General features: G+C 42.5%; 1 protein-coding gene across 1 annotated transcript in view; it reads left to right on the top strand.

Annotated features, from left to right (window-relative positions):
• Positions 1-2,590: 2,590 nt before the first annotated feature.
• DZIP1L (DAZ interacting zinc finger protein 1 like) overlaps positions 2,591-22,072 on the top strand; it is a 525,484-nt gene continuing 506,002 nt past the window's right edge. Inside the window, exon 1 of the mRNA XM_073674291.1 lies at positions 2,591-2,696. The gene's annotated coding sequence lies outside the window, so the exon portion shown is untranslated. The remainder of the gene's footprint in view (positions 2,697-22,072) is intronic.

The raw sequence follows: 22,072 nt of genomic DNA, 5'->3' as shown, positions 1-22,072 counted from the left end.
GGAGATGTATTTCTGTTCTGGTGGTGGATCTTGTAATGTACGCATTTCTGTTCTGATAGTGGTTCTGCTGCTGTGTTCATGTACTGATAGTGGTTCTGGTGATGTGTTTCTGTACTAATGGTGGTTCTGGTGATGTATTTCTGTACTGGTGGTGGTTCTGGTGATGCTTTTATGTACTGAGGTGGTTCTGGTGATGATTTATGTACTGGTGGTGATTCTTGTGATGTTTTTATGTACTGTTGGTTGTACTGGTGATGTATTTCTGTACTGATGGTGGTTTTTGTGCTCTATTCCTGTGCTGTTATTTGTTCTGATCATGTACACATGTAACAATTCATAACTTGTAAGAATATGTAATACAATGCCATGTGAATAAAGTATTGTGCTGTTGAAAAGTTAAGGGTTACTATATTTGTTTATATGTTAGGGGATTTAAAAAGCTATCCAGGTTTGTGATTAAAGTGCACAGTCACCCTATATGTGACTGCAGACTTCTGAATCCTTACATCGCGCACGCTATAATAATAGTAATTTTTAATTCCATAGTGCCAACATTTCCCACAGCAGTTTACACTACAGAGAGTACTTGTACAGGCAATACTGACGTAACAGAGTAAACACATAATTCAACAGATACCAAGAGAAGTGAGGACTATGCTCACAAGCTTACAATCTATGAGGAAATAGGGGAGACAAGCTAAATGGTAAAAAGTTCTTGTATTGTAAGGTCCAGCCATCGATATAATAGAGAGGGTATTCAAATAACGCTACATGAACCGGTCACCAGTCAATATCTAAGTCATATATGCTTTCAGGTTTCTCTGATGCCGGCTGTGAGAGTGGGAGGTTAAGTAGCCGCAGATATGCAATTTGTATACGCAGTTACATGCCTATTAGTCCTGCTTTGCTGAATTTCCTTATATTGAGAGAGGCCATGCATGAATGTGGCCAGTAAGGAAATTGCATACAAGAAATCACATGACCGCCATCGGCACGGGAGAATCCTGGCAGTGTGTGGTACGATTGCTGATGGGATTCAAAATTCTGCAGTCACATAGAGTGACTGAAGGCTGTCATCACAAGCCTGAACAATCCTCTTAATTATAAAATAATTAACCACTGTGGCATGTCCAATTACAATATCGCGCAATATTCTTACTGTCAGAATTCAGCTTTGCTTGGCAGTTCCAGTGATCATCACATGTCCACTTATTATATGTGATTTTTATACTTACTGCCAATAACATGTCTCCTGATTGTCTCAATGAAGCAGGGGCTATAGTATTTACATGAACATTGCAAGAATCATGAAAAGCAGCTCTTCGGCACGTAACGCTAAGTATGCAAATCGCATATAAGCTATGTATAAGAGGGGGGCACCAAACTTAATTTTTGCCTTGGGTACTGGAAAATCTAGATCCGCCTCTATCATTGTAATCCTGTATGTGATGATCATAAGGCTGCTGAAAAGTTAACTGTACAGGACAGGAAGTATGAGTCCAAAATATGAGCCAGGGTGAAAATTGCAAGATTACTATTTTTTCAATACAGATAGTGATATTTAAAAAAAAATAGTAAAAAAATACAAACAAAAATACAAAATCCTGATTTTAATAGCAGGTCATTTACTGATGATACAATCTCATTAAAAACTATAGAGAATTCAGTTCACTCAAATGTTCTTTTTTTTTTTTAAAACAATTCCTACTTTTGACCTAAATCTATTCAAGTCACAAAAATTAAAAAGAAGGTTAAAGATATGCAAGAAAATGTTAAAAATACTTATTTACGTATATTTTTATAGAGGACTTCTTATCAGATGCGATAGATTAAAAAATATATATCACGATATTCTTATAAAAAAATGTAGCGGTTTATTCTTGGATTGTCTGTTAAAAAGAACAATTGCAGTAGTTACATAAAATAGGTGAAATAGTTACAAAGTGATTGATTCATGAGTGTCCATCTTTCCTTGGATCATGAAGGATATCTCCCGTCCATCTGTGTCAAGCACATGTCCGGGTAAAGCATGTGTCTCCTTGGGCCTACATCGGCAGCTGTTTCCTCAGCCAGCGTAGATCCTTGTCCAGTGTCCTGTGAAATGGCCAGCGAGCCCCTCCTTATGCCTTACAGGGGTTATATAGCCCTCTCATAGCATCTGTTCATCATATATGGCACTGAGACAAAAATAGCACTTTGTGATGTCGGCTAAAAACCCAAGCACGATGGCTGATGCAATCTTATGCAATGTATGTACAGAATTCAGAATTCAGAATAAAAAAATGAATATCCGTAATTAATATTTAACAGAAAACAAGAAAAAAATCTTGCATATCTCAATTTATAAGCGTCCTATGCGGTATGAGTGCGGGCTATGGGGAATAGCACAGAAGGGAGGTCACAGTTACTCAGGTTTATTTAAAGATTACATTACTAGTCAGTGAAAATGATGCACTGTGTAATGTTATTATATGCTAGCTGCCTTCATGTGTGAAGTAAATCACATTTTCATAGTAAACAATAGATAACATGAATGGGAAAAGTCATCTTTACTTTTCTGTAAAGTCAATAGTACATAACACGTGGAACAAGCAACCGATAGTAATATGAGAGGACTACTAAGCAAAAATATCGCTCTCCATTACTTTACCTGCCACATACAAACATCTCCTGCACTCAGTGTCTGCAGAATTAAGGTACAGTATGCCATCCTTACATTTTCAAACCAACAGGTGTATGTGTTAGAATTTTTTTCTATTTGATATTTAACACCTTAGTTGTTTCCTGAGCATATTGAAAGTCTTTACTTTACATCTCAAATGTTTTCCATAAAATATAATGTATATTATGGCTCCAGAGTACATCTGTGTGTCTACAGAAAGTAGAAGATTTTTTGCTTCTTTTAGCTGTTTTATATTTTTTTATGTTTTAGATTTTATTCTGCCATTTTCCCTGCAGTATAAATATGAGAACCTTATAATATAATAATTATTACATTTTATCAAACTTTTTTTTATTATTCTTTACTAATATATGTTTGTTTTAATGACATAATGCACGTGAATTCCACTATGTTCCAATGTATTATAACTTAATAGCGACTTAATGGCAGCTCCTTATGTACGAGTAGAGGAGAGCTTTTGTACATGTAAATTATAGCATCATAAGCAAAGTGCTTTATAGCAGTTTTCTGTGGCAGCTTTTCATAGAAAGTGCACATATACTGTACATATATTTCTATTTGTGCCATGGTAGATGGAGATTAGATGTATTCAGAGTCAATTTCACTACCAAGAAATGCACAAAGCACTTATATACATAATAGACACTAGGGGGCTCACACCTTGATGCACCATCCACAAAGAACCATCTGCTGGTCACTCACCACCTCTTCATTAGAGAGAAATGTTTCTGAGAACATTAAAAAAAACACACCATACACAGTGCTGTATACCTCCAAGACAGGGCAGAGAGGAGGAATTCTTTATAGTACCCTAACTAAGAATGACCAGATCTTCAGGCAGCACAGATTATGTTTACATTTGCATTGTAGAATTGAAGCTAGGCTTTTATTTACCCAGGGCAAAGATTTGTTTTGCTGACCTGGTCTGGCCAGACCCTAATAGCTTCACCCTTGTGTATTGAATAATAAAACTTAGATGATTGGTGTTACAGAGAAGTGTCCAAAAGTCTGTACCTGTGACATGAATGGTTACGCTGTTCTACATATTTTCAAAAGTTGTCAGGTTCAGGTATGAAATGAGCCATTTCTTAGTGATTTTGACCTCTTGATCCAGAGGAGGTTACATACATAGTTACATAGGTTAAAAAAAGACCTGGGTCCATCAAGTTCAACCTTCCTCCACCAATTGTACATTTTGTCACAAATTTAACTATAACCCACTGTGATGCTGAGTCACTTTTCACGGGCAGGCCATGAGACGGGATAGTCAAGTAGTCAGAAGTCAAAGCCAGAAGGGTACGTCATAAACAGAGGGAAGAGGCAAAGGCATAGTCAGGTAACGTACCGTTGGTCAGAATTCCAGGAGGATAGCAGATCAGAGCAGAAGGGGTTAAACAGACGGATGGTCAGAACAAGGGCCAAGGTCAGGCAACAGAAGATCAATAAACAGAATACAGAGAACAAACCACACACACTAGCTGAATGTACGTCTGGCAGAGATCTTGGACAAACAGCTCAGTTAAGTAGCCAGGCATTCACCTGGGATAATGAACACCTGAAGATAGCCAATACCTCCCAGTCTCAGATTGGACAGCCGAGCTGTCATTCACCACACTGGCAGCTGTTGCACGCCCCCTGTAACAGATTGGATGGTCGAGCTGTCAATCACAGTACTGACAGCTCCAGCATGCCCCTGTATGAGATTGGACAGCTGAGCTGTCAGTAATTGCATCCCAGACGCAGTGAGGGGTGGAACCGTGACACCCACAATGTTATGTGTATCAAAGAAATCATCTAGCTCTTTTTTAAAAGCTGTTATAGTGTCTGCCATTACTACCTTTTATGATCGGCATTCCATAGTCTGACTGCTCTATATGTAAAAGACCCTTTCCTATTTAGTTCGGGAATTGCCTTTCTTCCACCAGTAATGAGTGCCCTCTGGTCCTTAGTATGGTCTTCGGAACGAATAAGTCATGTGCCAGTCCTTTTCTATTGACCACACATATATTTATACATGTACATGAGATCTCATCTGAGGCATCTTTTTTTTTTAAGCTAAATAAGCCCAACTTTTCCAACCTCTCATCATATGGGAGGACTTTCATCCCTTGTAACAATCTAGTTGCTCACCTTTGAACTGCCTCTTACTTCTGAATATCCTTTTTAAAATGTAGAACCCAAAACTGGATCACATGTTCTAGATGTGGCTTCACCAGTGATTTATAAAGGGGTAGCAATACATTGTGATCACAGGATTTTCTCTCTCTTTTTATATACCATAAAATCTTGTTTGCTTTTGCGGCTGCTGCTTGACATTGAGTACTGCTGCTCAGCTTACTTGTAACCAGAATACCCAAGTCCTTCTCCTGTTCTGTAGTCCCGAGTACACTCCCATTTAATATGTATGCAGCAATAGGATTACTCTGTCCTAGATGCATTACTCTACATTTATCTACATTAAACCTCATCTGCCAAGTGTTTCCATTCAATCATCTTATCCAGATCGTTCTGCAATATCATCATGACAAGATCATATTTTAATATTCTACATACTTTGGTGTCATCACGAAAAACTGACACATTATTCTCAATCCCATTCATAAGGACATTAATAAAGAGGTTAAACAGAATCGGTCCTAGCACAGATTCCTTTTGGTTAATGTACTGTATATTATTTAGAGAATACACCATTTACGACAACTTTTTGTTTCCTGTCATTTAGCCAATTCCTTACCCGTCTGCATATAGTTCCCCCAGGTTCTTGCTTATGTAGCTTCAGTATAAGGCTGCTATGTGGTACAGTACCAAATGCCTTTGCAAAGTCCAGATAAATCACATTAGCCTCATTACCAACATCTAGATTTGCACTTACCTCCTCATAGAAACTCAACATATTAGTTAGATATGACTTATTCTTCATGAATCCAAGCTGGTTGTCACTTGTTACATTGTTCTCTGCAATATATTTCTGCAGGTCATCTCTTATAATTCCCTCAAAAACTTTGCACACTACCGATGTCAGACTTACCAGACCAAAGTTGCCTGGATCTACCTTCTTACCTTTCTTAAATATCGATACCACATCGGCTATCCTCCAATCCTGTGGCACACCTGTTACAAGAGAGTCTAAGAATATGAGATACATCTGTCAGTCAATTACTGAGCTTAATTCCCTAGATATCCTTGGGTCTGAGGATTTGTCAATGTTTAATTTGCTCAGAAGCAGGCATACTTCTTCTGCAAAAAATAAGCCCTCACCCAGCCCCAGATCCCGAAAAATAGTGGCGTTACGGGTCTCAGAAAACGGCGCCAATTTTTTTGTTGTTGACAAACTTTGGATTTTTTTCACCAACTTGTATTGGCCTGGAGAATCATAATGGCAGGTCAGTTTTAGCATTTAGTGAACATGGTAAAAAAAAAAACTACTGTGATATGACACTCTTTTTGCAATTTCACAGCACTTGGAATTTTTTCCCATTTACCAAAACACAATGTAGTAAAGCCAATGATGTCATTCAAAAGTACAATCTGTCCCACAAAAAACAAGCCCTCACGTGGCCATATTGAAAAAAAAATAAAAAAGTTATGGCTCTGGGAAGAAGAGCAAAAAAATAAAACGGCAAAAACAGAAAAAAACAAGGCCGCAAAGAGGTTAAATATGACTCATTTATGTTCAGTATCCCCAGTTGCCATGACATGGTTCCAGTCTACACAATTAACCACTTCCCGTGATTTGTTGAAATCAGCTTTCCTATAGTTCCAGGTTGTAGCATTTTCCTCTTTGTAATGTTTTATTGAATACTACATTGAAACGTACCTGCATCACTGATAGGAAATTGTATCTGGTCTATTCGACAGAACCAGATCCATTAGATTACCTCCCCTGGTTGGTTCATCTACCAGCTGGCTGAGAGAGGTAACTTTCCTGAACTGCAGATAAGAACTTGCAGCTTTTAACACAGCCAGAAAATTCTATGTCCCATTGAACATTTAGATAATTAAAATCCCCCATAATAATCTATAATTTGGGATAACTCAACAAGAACCCTAACTAGAAAAGTCCTAAAATGTAACTTTTTTTATGAATTAAAATAGTGGAGTAATACTAAATATAAAACCTTCTGTCCCTATATTGCCTGAACGATTCTAATACAGTATAGAGTAGAGGCGATTGCCAAAATATCACTTAGTGACCCCCAATGGTGTCAACACTATAAGGCAGAAATTCTATCTATAGTCCCATCCCCTGATGGCACCACTTTTGCATTGAAACATGTTGGGGTGACATGTGCTCCAGTAAAAACTGTCTTATCTGCCTTATAGTGCCTTATAGTGTTGAGACACCCCTGGCGGTCAATAACTGATATTTTGTCAATTGCCTTTAAACTGTATTAGAATCGTATCGGCAACATAGGGACAGAATGTTTCATGTTTAGTATTATCCCACTATTTTAATTCATAATAAAAGTTAAGTTTTAGGACTGGTTTGTGAGAGCTCTTGTTGGGTTATCTCAAATTGTAAATAATTGTTATATTTAACCCTCCCAAGCCTTTACAAGATCTCCACAATTTTCATATTGATATCCCCCATAATAAGTACTGTGATGACACATCCTGAATGTTGACTCTTTGATGTTTAGCCTTGGGAAACAGGGATGCAGGGTAACTGAACAATTGATGGTTGCTAAAATGTTGATTACCCATTGTATCAGTAGTTGTAGCTAGTTGACCTGCAGACATTGACAGACAAACTATGCAGATTGATTCAATATTCAAATAATGAGAGATGGCCAGAAGGACAGATGTGGGTATAAAAAGGGATCTCTATCCTTCTGCAGACAGACTTGACAGAACAACAGGCAGGCACCATGGCTCCAACCAGAGGAATATAGATTAGATCCACTCCCCATCACTGTGTTATGAACTGACCTGGGTTGGAGTAGTGGTTTTACAACCACTAGGGACAGCACCAGCAAGTAGCATAGACAGGAATCAGCCAGATGTCAGTACATGGGAGCAGCAGTATAGTATGAAGGATAAGCAGGTTTCGTAGTCAGGGAACAGACAGGGGTCGGTACATGAGAACAGCAGTATAGTTTGAAGGATAAGCAGGTTGTGTATTCAGGAATCAGCCATAGGTCGGTACACGGGAGCTGCAGTATAGTTTTGGATGAGGCAGCAGGCATTACAGATGAAATGGTCTTCATAACCAGATCTGGCCATTCAGAAAGGTCTAAATTGCTTGCAGTTCTGCAGTTTTGGCATTTGTGAAGTCTATAATTCTTTTCTTATGACAGTTAATGGCAAAATGTCCAGGGTCCCCACAACAGAAGCATACATTTTCTGTACGTCGCCTCTCCTTCTCTACTGCAGAGAGGTTTTTGGATGACATCGATTTGCATAGATTCAAGCACACTTTCCATTTCCTGTTGGTTTTTCAATGCTGATTGAGTAAAGGAGTAGTTAGGGTTGTTTCCAAATACTCACAGTATTTCCTTTCTTCGTTCAGTGAGTCTCTGATTAGTTTGGATGCACAATTGAATAAAGTCCTCTAAATTATCAGGGGTCTCAACCCTTGCAAGTTCATCCTTTATTAGCTCTGATAATCCTCATTGAAATTGACTCCCTTGGGCAGCTAAATTCCATGTGGTGTCTTCCACCCAGCAGTGGAATATTGAGGTATATTCAGCTACAGGATGCCCCTTTAGGTAAATTATACAACTTAGTTTCAGCTGTAGCACAACAATTCAGGTCATCTAACATTTGATCCATAGCTGTGATGAAAGAAACTAAGCCATTGAGAAGGTCACAATTATTTTCAACATAAGGTGAGTCCCATGCAAGAGCCTCATCAATCAGGAGATTAATGATGAAAATAACCTTTTTCCTGTTACTGGTAAATGGAGAAGGTTCCATCTGGAAAAGTATATGACATTGATTAAGGAATCCACGGTAATGATGAAGATCCCCACTGAACTTTGTGCGCAGCGGCATGTGTGCGTTTGATTCCGAGCCTGAGTTGCGCATACCTAGAAGTTGCCTCTGTAACTCAATCATTTCTTTTTGCTGATCCAACAGCAATGTAACTTAGAACATTTTTCTTGGTATGTGGCACCAAAATCCTGAAGTTCAGCAACTTGTTGCCTCACATGGTTACAACAGACTCCGTTTTGTGTGTGATATTATTCTGTTATGAACTGATCTGGGTTGGAGTAGTGGTTTTGCAACCACTGTGGACAGCCATGGCAGGTAGTGTAGACCTGAATCAGTCAAAGCTTGGTACATGGGAGTAGCAGTATAGTTTGAAGGATAAGCAGGTTTCGTAGTCAGGAATCAGCCAGAAGTCAATACACAGTAGTTGCAGTATAGTTTTGGATGAGGCAGCAGGTGAAAGTAGAGCTTGACTAAGGTTTGGGAGCTCAATAATTTTGCAAGGAAGGAAGTGCAATGCCAGGTTTAAGTAGGGTGTTCAATCAGGAGATTACAGGGTGGAGCCAATCAGGAACTCTGGGAGAGGGACAATCAGGAACTCAGGGTGGAGACAATCATGAACAACACAAGTACAAATACCTGGGTTATCAAGGAACTGTCCAGCATGCTAAATAGCTGAAAGGGTGGAGCGGCTGCCTTGTGCACAAGAGTTGCTGGGTTTGAGTCCTAAAATAAAACAAGTGAAGAAAACACCGAACACATGGTCCAAGAAAATTTAGAACATGAGTTTAGAAAAATATGACAAATGGTGGTATATGGTGGCACCACAAGCAAGAGAGTGCCAGCACTTATATACAACAGAATACAACACAATTTATATCATAAAAGTAAAACTTGGCGACCACAAGACAAGGCAGTTACTGTATGCAACAAATGTGGTTTGGGGTAATGTGGATCTCCCAGTACAGGAGATGTAAATGGAAAGATAATGACATACAGTAAGGAATGCCTGGAGATGGACAGAGGAAAAATTAATCCATGCTGCAGTACATATGGAGGTTCTCAATTGAAAGAAGGATAAAGTATAAAGTACAGTTAGTGTAGACATTAGTGATGAGCGAGCACTAAAATGCTCGGGTACTCTTGTTCAAGTCGAGCAAATTGGAATGGTTGAGTGCTCGGACCGAGTAACGAGCCCAATGTAAGTGGCAATGTAAATGGGAAGCTCGAGCATTTTTCAGACGGTTCCCCTGATGGTCTGGAGAGGGCCTAAAAATTACCCAAATCGATGGGAACAGTGCTCAAATGACATGGGACATGGGGAAGACCCCTGGAAGCATTTCTGACTCCCAAGTCACTGCTGTCAACAAAGTTGTCATAGGTATTACACCACTTTTACGGTATCACCATAAAACATGCAAAAACGAAACAAAAATGGATTTTTCTAGAAAATATGTTAAAAAAAATCCTCTCCAGGGTAATGACTTGTATATAAGGCACAATAAAAAAAAAATTAAAAAAAAATGCTCCTCCACACCTTGGGCTATGTTCAAAAGTAGCATTTTTGATGCGTTTTGCACTTTTGCATTGCTTTCAACCAAGACAAATGCATTCACTGGGAAATGTTATTTTAACATTTTACAACCTTATCTGACCATGTGGTGTGTGACACATCATCAGACACTTGCATATAGTGCTGAAAAAACTTGGGAACAGCATGGGGAAGACCCCTGGAAGCATCTCTGACTCCCAGGTCACTGCCTAAAAGTAAAAGTGTGCCCATCAAGTGTGATCCTTGGTGCATGCGAAGATGCCTCCCGCCATGCACCTGTCATTTCAGACTTGCAACAATCACCGTCCACGTCCTCGTCCCAGCACAGCGTTCAATTTTTCCTACCCCATTCCTTGGAATGCAAGCGCAAGTATGCAGCCAGCCACCCACCACCCACAGGCCGCAATAGTAAACTGCCTGATTTCTGGACAGCTGCTTGCACTTGAAATGTGGCCTTTTAGGCTCGTGGAGGAGGAAGTTGTCCATAACCTCATGGCAGCAGCGGCGGGCGGGTGTCCATACTCGGTCCCCAGCCGCCACTATTTCTCCCGGTGTCGTCTCCACCTTCCACAGGCACAGGTCTCACAACATTACCCGTGCCCTCGCCAGTTCACTTAGGTGGGAAGTACCGCCTAGCCACAAACACGTGGACAGGTGAATGTGGTCAGGGACCGTTTGGAGCCAGACCACATTAAAAATGCAGCCATATAGTGTCAGGGAACCTTCCCACACAGTTTTCTTAGCCAGGACTGCTTCTCGGCAGGGTTGGACGGACCCACCAGAGAATCCTGGGGTGAGCCCTGGCTTCTCCACCAGGAGAGTTCATGATAGGCTCAAACTTTGCAGCTGTTGTGGGGCTCTTGAGCGGGGGAGAAAGGTGAGCCCTCAGAATCAAATCCTCTGGTGGGCCCAATGTTTTTCAGTTTGAAACTGCTTCTCAGTGGGAGTTGTATTTCACCACAGACATAATCTTTAGCTCCGTGAAAGGACTGGTATAGAGGGAAACTGTATCTACTCTGGGTGTCATTTCACCATCACCAGGTTAAGCTCATTGTCACATACGACCATGCCTGGCTTTATGCAGCGGTGTGAGCCATAGATCAGGCTGCTGTGTTACAGCTTTCAACAACTCTGCAGCGGTAGGTAGTTTGTCACCTAAGCATTAAGCATGTTATCTTCAGCACAGCCTGTTGCCGCTTGGCCAAGTCAGTGTTTCAGTGATTTCAGCTTGTGACTGATGTGGTCATTTCGGAGATGGAGACCGAAAATGACCACATCAGTGTGCAGGAGCTGAACAACGTGATTACATTGAGGTTACACTGGCAACTCTGGTTTTTATACTAAAAACATTGGTAACTCCTATTTTTTTAAGACAAATGCATTCACCAGGAAATATATTTTAACATTTTACAACCTTATATGGCCATGTGGTGTGTGGCACATCCTCAGACACATCCTGTTTCATTTATGATGGAGGGAGTCTGATAGTCACAAAGCCTATTTTTATAGGGTCATCAAGTGGCCCTTACTCTTCTTAATGTGCCAGCAGTCGGCCATCGCTATTGTTAGAGAGCCATCAGCCAGCTATGCTTTGTTGTTCCCATTATTAACGAGTGGGTCGCCTATACCATTATTGCTTATTCAGTGACTGCAAGGGCTTCTAAAATTTGGATGCAACCCAATACTCCTTTGAACAGACATAGAGGAGGGTCTCAGTAAAAAGAATGATCCCATTATAAAGGTCTCCTGTAGTGGTAATGCCCATGCTGTGATTGCAAGGCCTGCCAAAATTTGGGAAAAATGCCACTAACAATTTAAAGACACATAGAGCTGTGCCACAGTAATGAGTACGACATGCTCCCATTAGAAAGGAGAGGGTCTGCTATACAATTAAAGGGTATGCAGTGAATGCATTGGCTGCCAAAAATTTGGAGGAACTCCAATGTCCCTTGCAAGAGACGTAGAGGTCGGAGGGCATCCTGAAAACAATGTTCCCATTATTAGGAAGTGGGTCTCCCATATTGTTTGCCTATGCAGTGAATGCAACGGCTGTCAAAAATTTGGAGGAACTCCAATGCCCTTTGCAAGAGACGTAGAAGTCAGAGGGCCTCCTGAAAACAAGGTTCCCATTACTAGGAAGTGGATCTCCCATATTGTTTGCTTATGCAGTCAATGCAACGGCTGCCAAAAATTTGGAGGAACTCCAATGCCCCTTGCAGGAGACGTAGAGGTCAGAGGTCCTGCTGAAAACATTATTCCCATTATTAGGAAGTGGATCTCGCATACGGTAGCCTATGCAGTGAATGCAATGGCTGCCAAAAATTTGGAGGAACCCCAATGCCCCTTGCAAGAGACGTAGAGGTCAGAGGGCCTCCTGAAAACAATGTTCCCATTATTAGGAAGTGGGTCTCCCATATGGTTTGCCTATGATGTGAATGCAATGGCTGCCAAAAATTTGGAGGAACTCCAATGGTCCTTGCAAGAGACGTAGAGGTCAGAGGGCCTCCTGAAAACAATGTTCCCACTATTAGGAAGTGGGTCCATACTGTTTGCCTATGCAGTGAATGCGACAGCTGCCAAAAATTTGGAGGAACTCCAATGCCCCTTGCAAGAGACGTAGAGGTCAGAGGGCCTCCTGAAAACAATATTCCCATTATTAGGAAGTGGGTCTACTGTTTGCCTATTCAGTGAATGCAATGTGTTCTGTCCTCACAAGACGGTCCGGAGGGTCGTCTAGCTAAACAGGCAGCGAACCGGGAAATACTGAGTCCAACAATAGACTTTAGTGACGTCTGTGCTTTATTGAACGTAGTATTCATAAAATTGCTAAAACTGAAATAACAAATACAGATAATCAGAACATGGATGATACAGCAGGGATCCATTACACCACATGTCAGTACAATCCATAGCCATCCTAGAACTACAATACATATGAAACATAAACTAAGCTAACATGGCAACTAGTCTATATCTAGAACAATAAATGATGATTATCTACAATTCTCATACCGGCAATGTGATCTCAAGAGGGACTGTGCTGAGACACCTCTTCATCTATGCAGTGTAAGAAAGAAAATGGAATCCAAGCTTCCAAAATGCATTGCAAGGAATTACCAGCATGCTTTGCAAAAAGGAGGAGGATCAACAATGCTTAAAGAAACTAAGATGTAATAATTCTTTGGCCACTAGATGGAACCAAAGCATCACGAATGGAAAAAGGTAACTTCACATTTCTAGACCTGGTTATTTTCTGAATCCTAGCTTACTGAATATGCAATTAACTAGCAACGATAAACAACAATAACAAGTCAAATACGGAAGCAGGACACAATGGGTGTAAAAAATTTGGAGGAACTCCAATGCCCCTTGCAAGAGACATAGATGTGTTGATATGGTACATAGGGTGGTGATTTGGTGGTGGAGGATGAGGATGCGGAGAAGGAGGAGGACAAGAGCAAATAGGCAAAATCAAGAAGCATATACCCATGTCTGGGTGTGAAGACAGAGGTGCAGGGGAATAGATTTAGACCTCCCAAAAAAAAGACACTGTATTTTAGTTTATGTTATGCTGCTATTGACTTGCCCCCTGGGCCGTGGAGTACCCGGAACCGGATCTCTGTGTGTCACTGGGGAGTAGTAGTGGCAACCCGGTCCCGTGGCTCAGGGTGGTCAAACCACATGCAGTCTATGTTTATGGTGGTTATTAATGTCCGACTACGCCACCCGTGGATTGCGGTCAGGGGTAACCGCCACTGCGAGGCAGACCGCTGAGGCTGGTGTTGGTGTGCAGCACAGGGGTAGGATAACTCCCCACGGGAAGAGTGTAGCCTCAGGGCAGTGTAGGTAGATGCTGGGGGTGATGGTGCAGGCGCAGCAGAAATCACACAGAGTCCAATGATTCAGTCCAGGGTCTTTTACTCACAGTTGTTATCCAAGTCACTTCTGTCAGCAAGGACTGCCAGAGCCGTGCTGCGTCCACCAGGTGAGGAGCTCGGTCAACCCCCAGGCAATTCAGGAGTATGTCACAGGACCCCCCTTCTGTCCTTTCTCTGGCCTCTCGTGCCCCACCAGTGTCCTGACTTCTGTCCGGCTACCGCTGACCGTGTCGGGTAAGCATTGGCCTTCACTTCCCGCTATCCTATATGGTGCCTTCCTAACAGGTTTAGCAGGGGGTCGCACCAATAAATGGTCACAACCTCCGATTCTTGGCTGAGGGTAGATTTGCCTACACCAACTTAGGGATCCGGTACCCTTCCACGGCCTGACCCTTCCACCCGGTAGAATGCGGGTATGCAACGGTTGCTGGCCATTCTGCACTCTTATGGTCCCTTCTGCCTTCTTGTTTCTGAAGCCTTTCCACTCCTCTGTCTCTCCTCCTTCCTTCCTTCTCCTTCTCCTCTTCTCCTCTCCGGCCTTTTCTCTAGGCCTGCTTCCTGGAGCTGAGCTCAGCCTGAGCCGCTGCTCCCTGTCAGCTCTCTCTCCCTTCTGCTCTGACTGAACTCCCTCCTAAGATGGCCCCCACCTTTTATCTGCTTCTCTGTGTCTGAGCTCAGGTGACCTGCACCCAATGAGCTCCTTCCTGTGCTCCCAGAAACCGCCCCCTTTCTGCTCCTACACCACTGGGTTCTCTTCCCCCTCCCCACTCCAGCCAGGGACATGGTCAGTTGTGCCCGCAGCAGGGAGCACCGTCGAGCTGTTCCCCAGAAATGGGGTGTGTGTGTGTGTAGCTAACTGAGCCCTGGTCCACACTCCATCCTTACCTGGCAGTGGAATATCACACCTCAGTATGAGGTGCAATACCCCTGTAGCAACCGAACCCTCGGGGTGCTACACTATCATTCGGCGGTGTTGAGAAGTCTGGCCCAATCCAGCCCTTGTTCATTTTTATAAGAGTCAGCCTGTCAGCATTTTCAGTTGACAGGCGGATGCACCTATCGGTTATAATTCCAGCGGCAGCACTAAAAACCCTCTCTAACATAACGCTATGCCTTGTGTCCAGCTTGGATACCTAATAATTATAAGGCACAGAGGATTCACGGAGGAGGTTGGTATGGTCAGCAAGGTACTCCCTCACCATCTTCCAAAACCTTTCCTTCCTTGGAAGAGTATTCCGCACAGCAGGGCTTGTGCGATTGGAGGGTCTGAGAAAACTGTCCCAGAACTTTGACAGTGTTCCCCTGGCTCTGCTGGATTGCATTTGTGTCTCTCTCGCCTGTACTCCTTGATTGTCCAACGAACTGTGACCTCTGCTGACAGCGTTTTCAAATGGGAACTTTTTAAATAACTCCGCAACAAGGGCCATCTCGCGCTGCCCCATTTTATTAGGCCTGTCCTGCTTTGGAATAAGAGACAGAAATTTCTTCTTGTAGCGCCGATATAGAAGTGTCACCAACCAATACTGACTGTCACCCAAAATTTTGACAACACGAGGGTCACGCAAAAGGCAGCATAACATAAACTCAGCCATGTGTGCCAGACTGCAAAGAGGCAAGACTTCTGTGTCCTCACCAAGAGGACGACTGACCATGCTCTTCTCCTCATCTTCCTCCTCTACCGTTAGTACCATCTACAGCGCAGGAAACTAGCTCCTGTTCTTACCCCTTCTCCCTCTCTTCCTCATTGTCATCTAATCCACATTGGGATGAGATGAGGCAGGGCTGTGTGTAATCACCCTGTATGGTTTCTTGCTCCATCTCATCGTGCTCCGCCTGCAATGCATCCTCTTTGAATGTGATTAGAGAGCATTTCAGAAAAGAGAGAAGCGGGATGGTGACTCTAATTATGGCATCATCGCCACTCACCATCTTGGTGGAGTCCTCAAAGTTTTGGAGGAGGGTACATATGTCTGACATCCATGTCCACTCCTGAGGTCTTATGTGTGGATTTTGAATTGAATACCGACAACCTTGTTGATGCTGGTAGTCAAGAACTGCCCTCTTCTGCTCACAAATCCTTCCCAACATCTGCAATGTAGCGTTCCAATGCGTGGGGACATCGCAGATCAGTCAGTGAGCTGGAAGCTGCAAACGCTGCTGAAGCACGGCAAGGGCGGCGCAAGCTGTAGCTGACTCTTTAAAATGGGCATACAGGCGGCGTGCTTTGACAAGCAGATCCGGCAGATCCGGGTAGGTTTTGAAAAAATGCTGAACCTGAACCATGTGGTTAAGCACATGGGTCAGGCATGGTACATGTGTGAGTTCGATTCGCCTCAGAGCCACCACCAGGTTCCAACCATCTTCACACACGACCATGCCTGGCTGTAGGGTCAGCAGTGTCAGCCAAAGATCTGCCTGCTCTTTCAGAGCTGTCCACAACTCTTCAGCGTTGTGTGATTTGTCACCTAAGCATATTAGCTTCAACACAGTCTCTTGCCGCTTGGCCGAGGCAGTGCTGCAGTGATTCCAGCTTGCGACTTATGTGGTCATTTCAGAGATGGATGGTGAAGGAGGATGAGGTTCAGGAGCTGTAGAATGTGGGGGCAACCCTGATTGACCCAGGGCCCGCAATCCTCAGGGTCGGGATGACATCTTCCGTCCCAACGTCCGACTGAGTCCCGGCTTCCACTATATTAACCCAGTGTGCCGTCAGCGAGATGTACCGTTCCTGCCCACAAGCACTTGTCCACATGTCCGTGGTTAGGTGAACTTTCCCAGTAACTGCGTTTTTGAGGGCACGACTAATATTGTGGGACACGTGCTCGTGTAATGCGAGGACGGTACAAAGGGAAAAATAGTGGCGGCTGGGACCAAGTACCGAGGGACGGCCGCCGTAATCAGTTTGCAGAAAGCTTCCGTCTCCATGAGCCTAAAAGGCAACATTTCGAGTGCAAGCATTCACGAAATGTGTGAATTTAGTAGTGTGGCCTGTGGGGCATTGGCTGCGTATTTGCGTTTGTATTACAAGGACTGAAATAGGGACAACTGAATGCTGCGCTGGGACAAGGACGTGGATGCGCTTGCTAATTTTGCTACTTGAGAGTGTGCCACGACAGGTGCAGGGCGTGAGGCATCTTGGCATGCCCCATGGACAGGGTATTGGCATGCATGCACAACAGTGGAAGAAGCAGTGGTGTCACTTGCAGACACTGTTGCTGGACCCTGGGGTTCGGCCCACTTATTTGGTTGCTTTGCTGCCACGTGCATGATCATGCTGGTGGTAGTCAGCCTGCTAGTTTTTGTACCCTGTTGATGCTGGCCTGGTAGGTGGTACAAATGGCCTTTTTGGGGTTATCTGCAGAGTATTTAAAAAATAACCAGACTCATGAAGACCTAAAAGTTGTACTGGCATTATGATCGTGTTGGCGTTACGAGGAAAACTTTCCCGCCTTGTGTCTGCGGCCATCACAGTGCTTCTTCCTGCCGGTTGCGGTTCTAAGCCTCTCTCCCCCTGTGTGCTGCTGTCCTTGCTCTGGTTGAATCAGTTACTATATCATCCACCACCTCATCTTCCACTTCCGTACTCTGGTCCTCATCCCGACTTTCTATCAATTGTGTCTCATCATCATTATCCACCTCTTGCGACAGTAATTGCATTTTACCACCTTCGCCTTTGTGTGACAGTGGCTGCTCCAATATTTGGGCATCGCTACATGCGTTCTCCTCTTAAATCACTTGAATCTGGCCAGGCGAGAGGCCCGAATCTACAAATGGAAAAGTGAACAGATCTTCTGAGTGTCCAAGTGTGGGATCAGTTGTCTCCGGGCACTCGGCATGGTGGGAGGAAGGGAGGATCAGGGTGAGGAATATGCGGTTCAGACTCATGGCTACTGAGACTTGACTGTGTGGAAGACAGAATGGAGGTGGTGGTGGCAAAATGACTGGAAGCATTATCTGCTATCCAACCAATAACCTTTTCACACTGCTCTATGTTCAATAGTGATGTTCTGCGGTCCTCTAGTAATTGGGACAGCAAGGTTGAGCAACACGATGTGGGTGTTTGTTGTGACACAATTTCACCTTGCCCATGGACACATCCACGGCCTCTGCACGCACGATCACCATCACGTCCACTTCCCCATCCCTTGCCATGCACCTTGCCCATTTTAAATGGAGGACAACATTTTCCACGTTCACGAGAAATGACTGATTTTGGAACGCAGTTGTAGACCTGTAATTTACTAATATTATTCTACCCGGAGACCTGGTGTGAATAGCTTCACTGACACACTGCAACAGAATGGAAAAGGAGGCCAATATTTTCCATGTTCAGTTCAAATTTCTGGATTTTTATCGTTGAAATATGGAACAGATCTGGCTGTATTCTGCAGTGAGAACATGCAAATGGAGCAGAAAAATGATGAACTCTGGATTGCTTTTTAATCAAATAACCAGGATTAAGATAAAACTAAAATTTGCCCTGGCCCCTGATATCTTGGACTATGTCTAGAAATCTCTCTAATTATTACAGCAGCAGCAGACAGGACATTCAATGGACCCTCATGTGTTGTATCATACACTGCAGTCTGCCACATACACTGCCTGCCTGCCTAGCACTGATTATATGCAGCTGGATTAGTCCTCAGAATGACTGTTAGTTCAGATGGATATAGATATATGTTGTGGAATACCTATACTAACTATAAAAAAGCAAATCTCTCCCTGATGCAGCAGCAGCTCTCCCTTCTATGCCTGTTTCTGGAGTAGACTGTGATGAGCATGGCGGGCCTGGTCTTATATACATCTGATGATGCTGTGCGGCAAGCCAATCACTCTAATGCCCACAACCAACATGGCTACGGCATTACAGTGCATGGGAGGAAATCCCTGTATGTTCATTGGCTCTCTAAAGAGCGCCAAACATGCAGGGAGGGGACCCGAGTTCACGCCAGAGCAACCCGGAAATATTCGCCGAGCTCGTCAAGCACAGTGGTGCTCGAGCGAGTACCGAGCAGTGGCGAGCATGTTCGCTCTTCACTAGTAGACATCCAATGAGAAAATGATCACATAATGTTCCCAATTGTTATGAAGCAAGGAAAGAGACACCAATGTACAGAATATTACCTGAAGGGTCCACAGATCAAGTGCAGCCAGTGTGAACATGCTCTTACTCGTTGCATGTATACCAACTTGCAGTTCATTCCTTTCCATTTTACATAAACCTTTGTAATTGCCAGAGTCATATTTGCCCCCACTCTTGTGTGTGGGTGTGATAAGGTCATGGTTCTAGGAATTAGCGGACATAGCTGAGGCTGCTTAATAATGTGAAACTTTTCTTTATTTGGGTCACCTGGCAAACTAATTTTCACAGGTGTTTGAGATTGATTTCAGTGATCCAAAGAACTCTGAAACACAATATCATCCATGAGTTTATTTAAAAACAAAAAAGTTAATCTTAATGATATTTAGATCCAATTTGCATAATAATTTGGAAAGCGGTCTATCTATCTATCTATCTATCTATCTATCTATCTATCTATCTATCTATCTATCTATCTATCTCTTGTACAAGTGAGACTGTTGTTGCCTGCTTTGCACTTGTGCCCCTGTGCTTGTGTAGGAATTTGCCTAAATGTGTTCAGCTACAATATCGGCACATGCAGGATTAAAATTAAAGTGTTTCAATCATTGCTTTATTTTCATATACAATATTCCCTTCATTGTGCTGCAGATAGTTCCTTAGTAGTGATGAGCAAGTATGTTCTGTTAACCCTTTCGGCGAGCATGCTCGGGTGAACACCTAGTATCTTCAGCTTGCTCGGTATTATGTTTGAATCAATCCCGTGTGCATGATTTTCGACTGTTTGACAGCTTTAATACATGTGAGGAATGCATGTTTCTTTGGCTTTCCTCACATGTATTAAAGCTGTCAAACAGTCGCAAATCGTGCACACGGGAGTGTTTCAAACATAACACCGAGCTCGCTGAAGATACTCAGTATTCGATCGAGCATGCTGGTAAATCTCGAGTAACAAGCATGCTCGCTCATCACTATTCTTTAGACACCCTGTGTGTCAGTTCATGCAAGAGCTGAGTGTTTCTGCTTTCTGAGATCTGCTCTTTTGTACAGTCTTTTGAATAATTGGTGGGGTCTTAAGACCTAGACCCCATTGGTGCACAGCGCATTGAAGAGGGTATTACTTATAAAAAAAATATATTGCAAATGAAAGGTATACTTTAAGTACTATGCCTGCAAATCTACAGACATGTTTGGCCATCATTTATTTTATCGGAAGATGACGAGGTTTTTTATGAAAATATGTTTTTATTATTGAATAAAAACATGTTTGTTTTTACAACAATGTAAGTACATGAGCATATAGCATAACATTAGGTACACAAGGAGTGTCAAATGAGCTTGACAGTGATGTATTTGCAGGATGACTAAACAAAGCTGATCGTCCGCCAGACAACTATTCAGGGTAATGTTTACATACTCTCCATAGTTGTCATCTCAGCAATTATTATTAGTGATGAATCATGTTGAGCCACCCCCGTAGTGTTCGGGTTCGGTTCGGTTCGTCGAACACCGGGATGTTCGAGGAACTGTTCGTCGAACTGTTCGTCGAACACCTTAGAACACCGTCGAACACCGTTAAAACCAATGGCAGGCAAACAAAAACACATAGGAACACATAGAAAACACCTTCAAAGGTGTCCAAAAGCTCACAAACTGCTCAGAAGACGCTTTCTTTAAAAAAGCCGGCCGGCAATTCAGCAGCGGCATACACCGGTACCCGACAATTTAGACATGAAGGAATAGAGCATCACACATAGATTAGATAGATAGAAACATGTCAGTCACATATATATGAAGTACAGTGACAGTGTTGCTTACTGTACTTGTCATTTAGTGTAAAGGATTTATTAAAAAATATAATAGTGTTTTCGTGCACCGTCTCTTTAAAAAAGCCGGCCGGCAATTCAGCAGCGGTACCCGACAATTTATAACAGACAGAATAGAGCTTCACACATAGATTAGATAGATAGAAACATGTCAGTCACATATATATGAAGTACTGTGACAGTGTTGCTTACTGTACTTGTCATTTACTGCAAAGGATTTATTAAAAAAAATAATAGTGTTTTCATGCACCGTCTCTTTAAAAAAGCCGGCCGGCAATTCAGCATCTGTACCCGACAATTTAGAATAGAAGGAATAGAGAATCACACATAGATTAGATAGATAGAAACATGTCAGTCACATATATATGAAGTACAGTGACAGTGTTGCTTACTGTACTTGTCATTTAGTGTAAAGGATTTATCAAAAAAAATAATAGTGTTTTCATGCACCGTCTCTTTAAAAAAGCCGGCCGGCAATTCAGCATCTGTACCCGACAATTTATAACAGACAGAATAGAGCTTCACACATAGATTAGATAGATAGAAACATGTCAGTCACATATATAATAAGTACAGTGACAGTGTTGCTGACTGTACTTGTCATTTAGTGTAAAGGATTTATCAAAAAAAATAATAGTGTTTTCATTCACCGTCTCTTTAAAAAAGCCAGCCGGCAATTCAGCATCTGTACCCGACAATTTAGAATAGAAGGAATAGAGAATCACACATAGATTAGATAGATAGAAACATGTCAGCCACATATATACGAAGTACAGTGACAGTGTTGCTTACTGTAATTGTCATTTAGTGTAAAGGATTTATCAAAAAAAATAATAGTGTTTTCATGCACCGTCTCTTTAAAAAAGCCGGCCGGCAATTCAGCATCTGTACCCGACAATTTATAACAGACAGAATAGAGCTTCACACATAGATTAGATAGATAGAAACATGTCAGTCACATATATAATAAGTACAGTGATAGTGTTGGTTACTGTACTTGTCATTTAGTATTAAAATAAAGGATTTATTATTAAAAAAAATTGGCGTGGGGTTCCCCGTAATTTTAGTCTCTAGCGGAGGTTAAGCAGACAGCTGGGGCAGATGTTTGAAGCCTGGGAAGGG

This window comes from Phyllobates terribilis, unplaced genomic scaffold (assembly GCF_046119375.1).
Source record: "Phyllobates terribilis strain yellow unplaced genomic scaffold, ASM4611937v1 Scaffold_3__8_contigs__length_932513732, whole genome shotgun sequence".
Taxonomy (NCBI): domain Eukaryota; kingdom Metazoa; phylum Chordata; class Amphibia; order Anura; family Dendrobatidae; genus Phyllobates; species Phyllobates terribilis.
The sequence above is the reverse complement of the archived record's forward strand: the minus strand, read 5'-3'. Positions and strand labels throughout refer to the sequence as shown.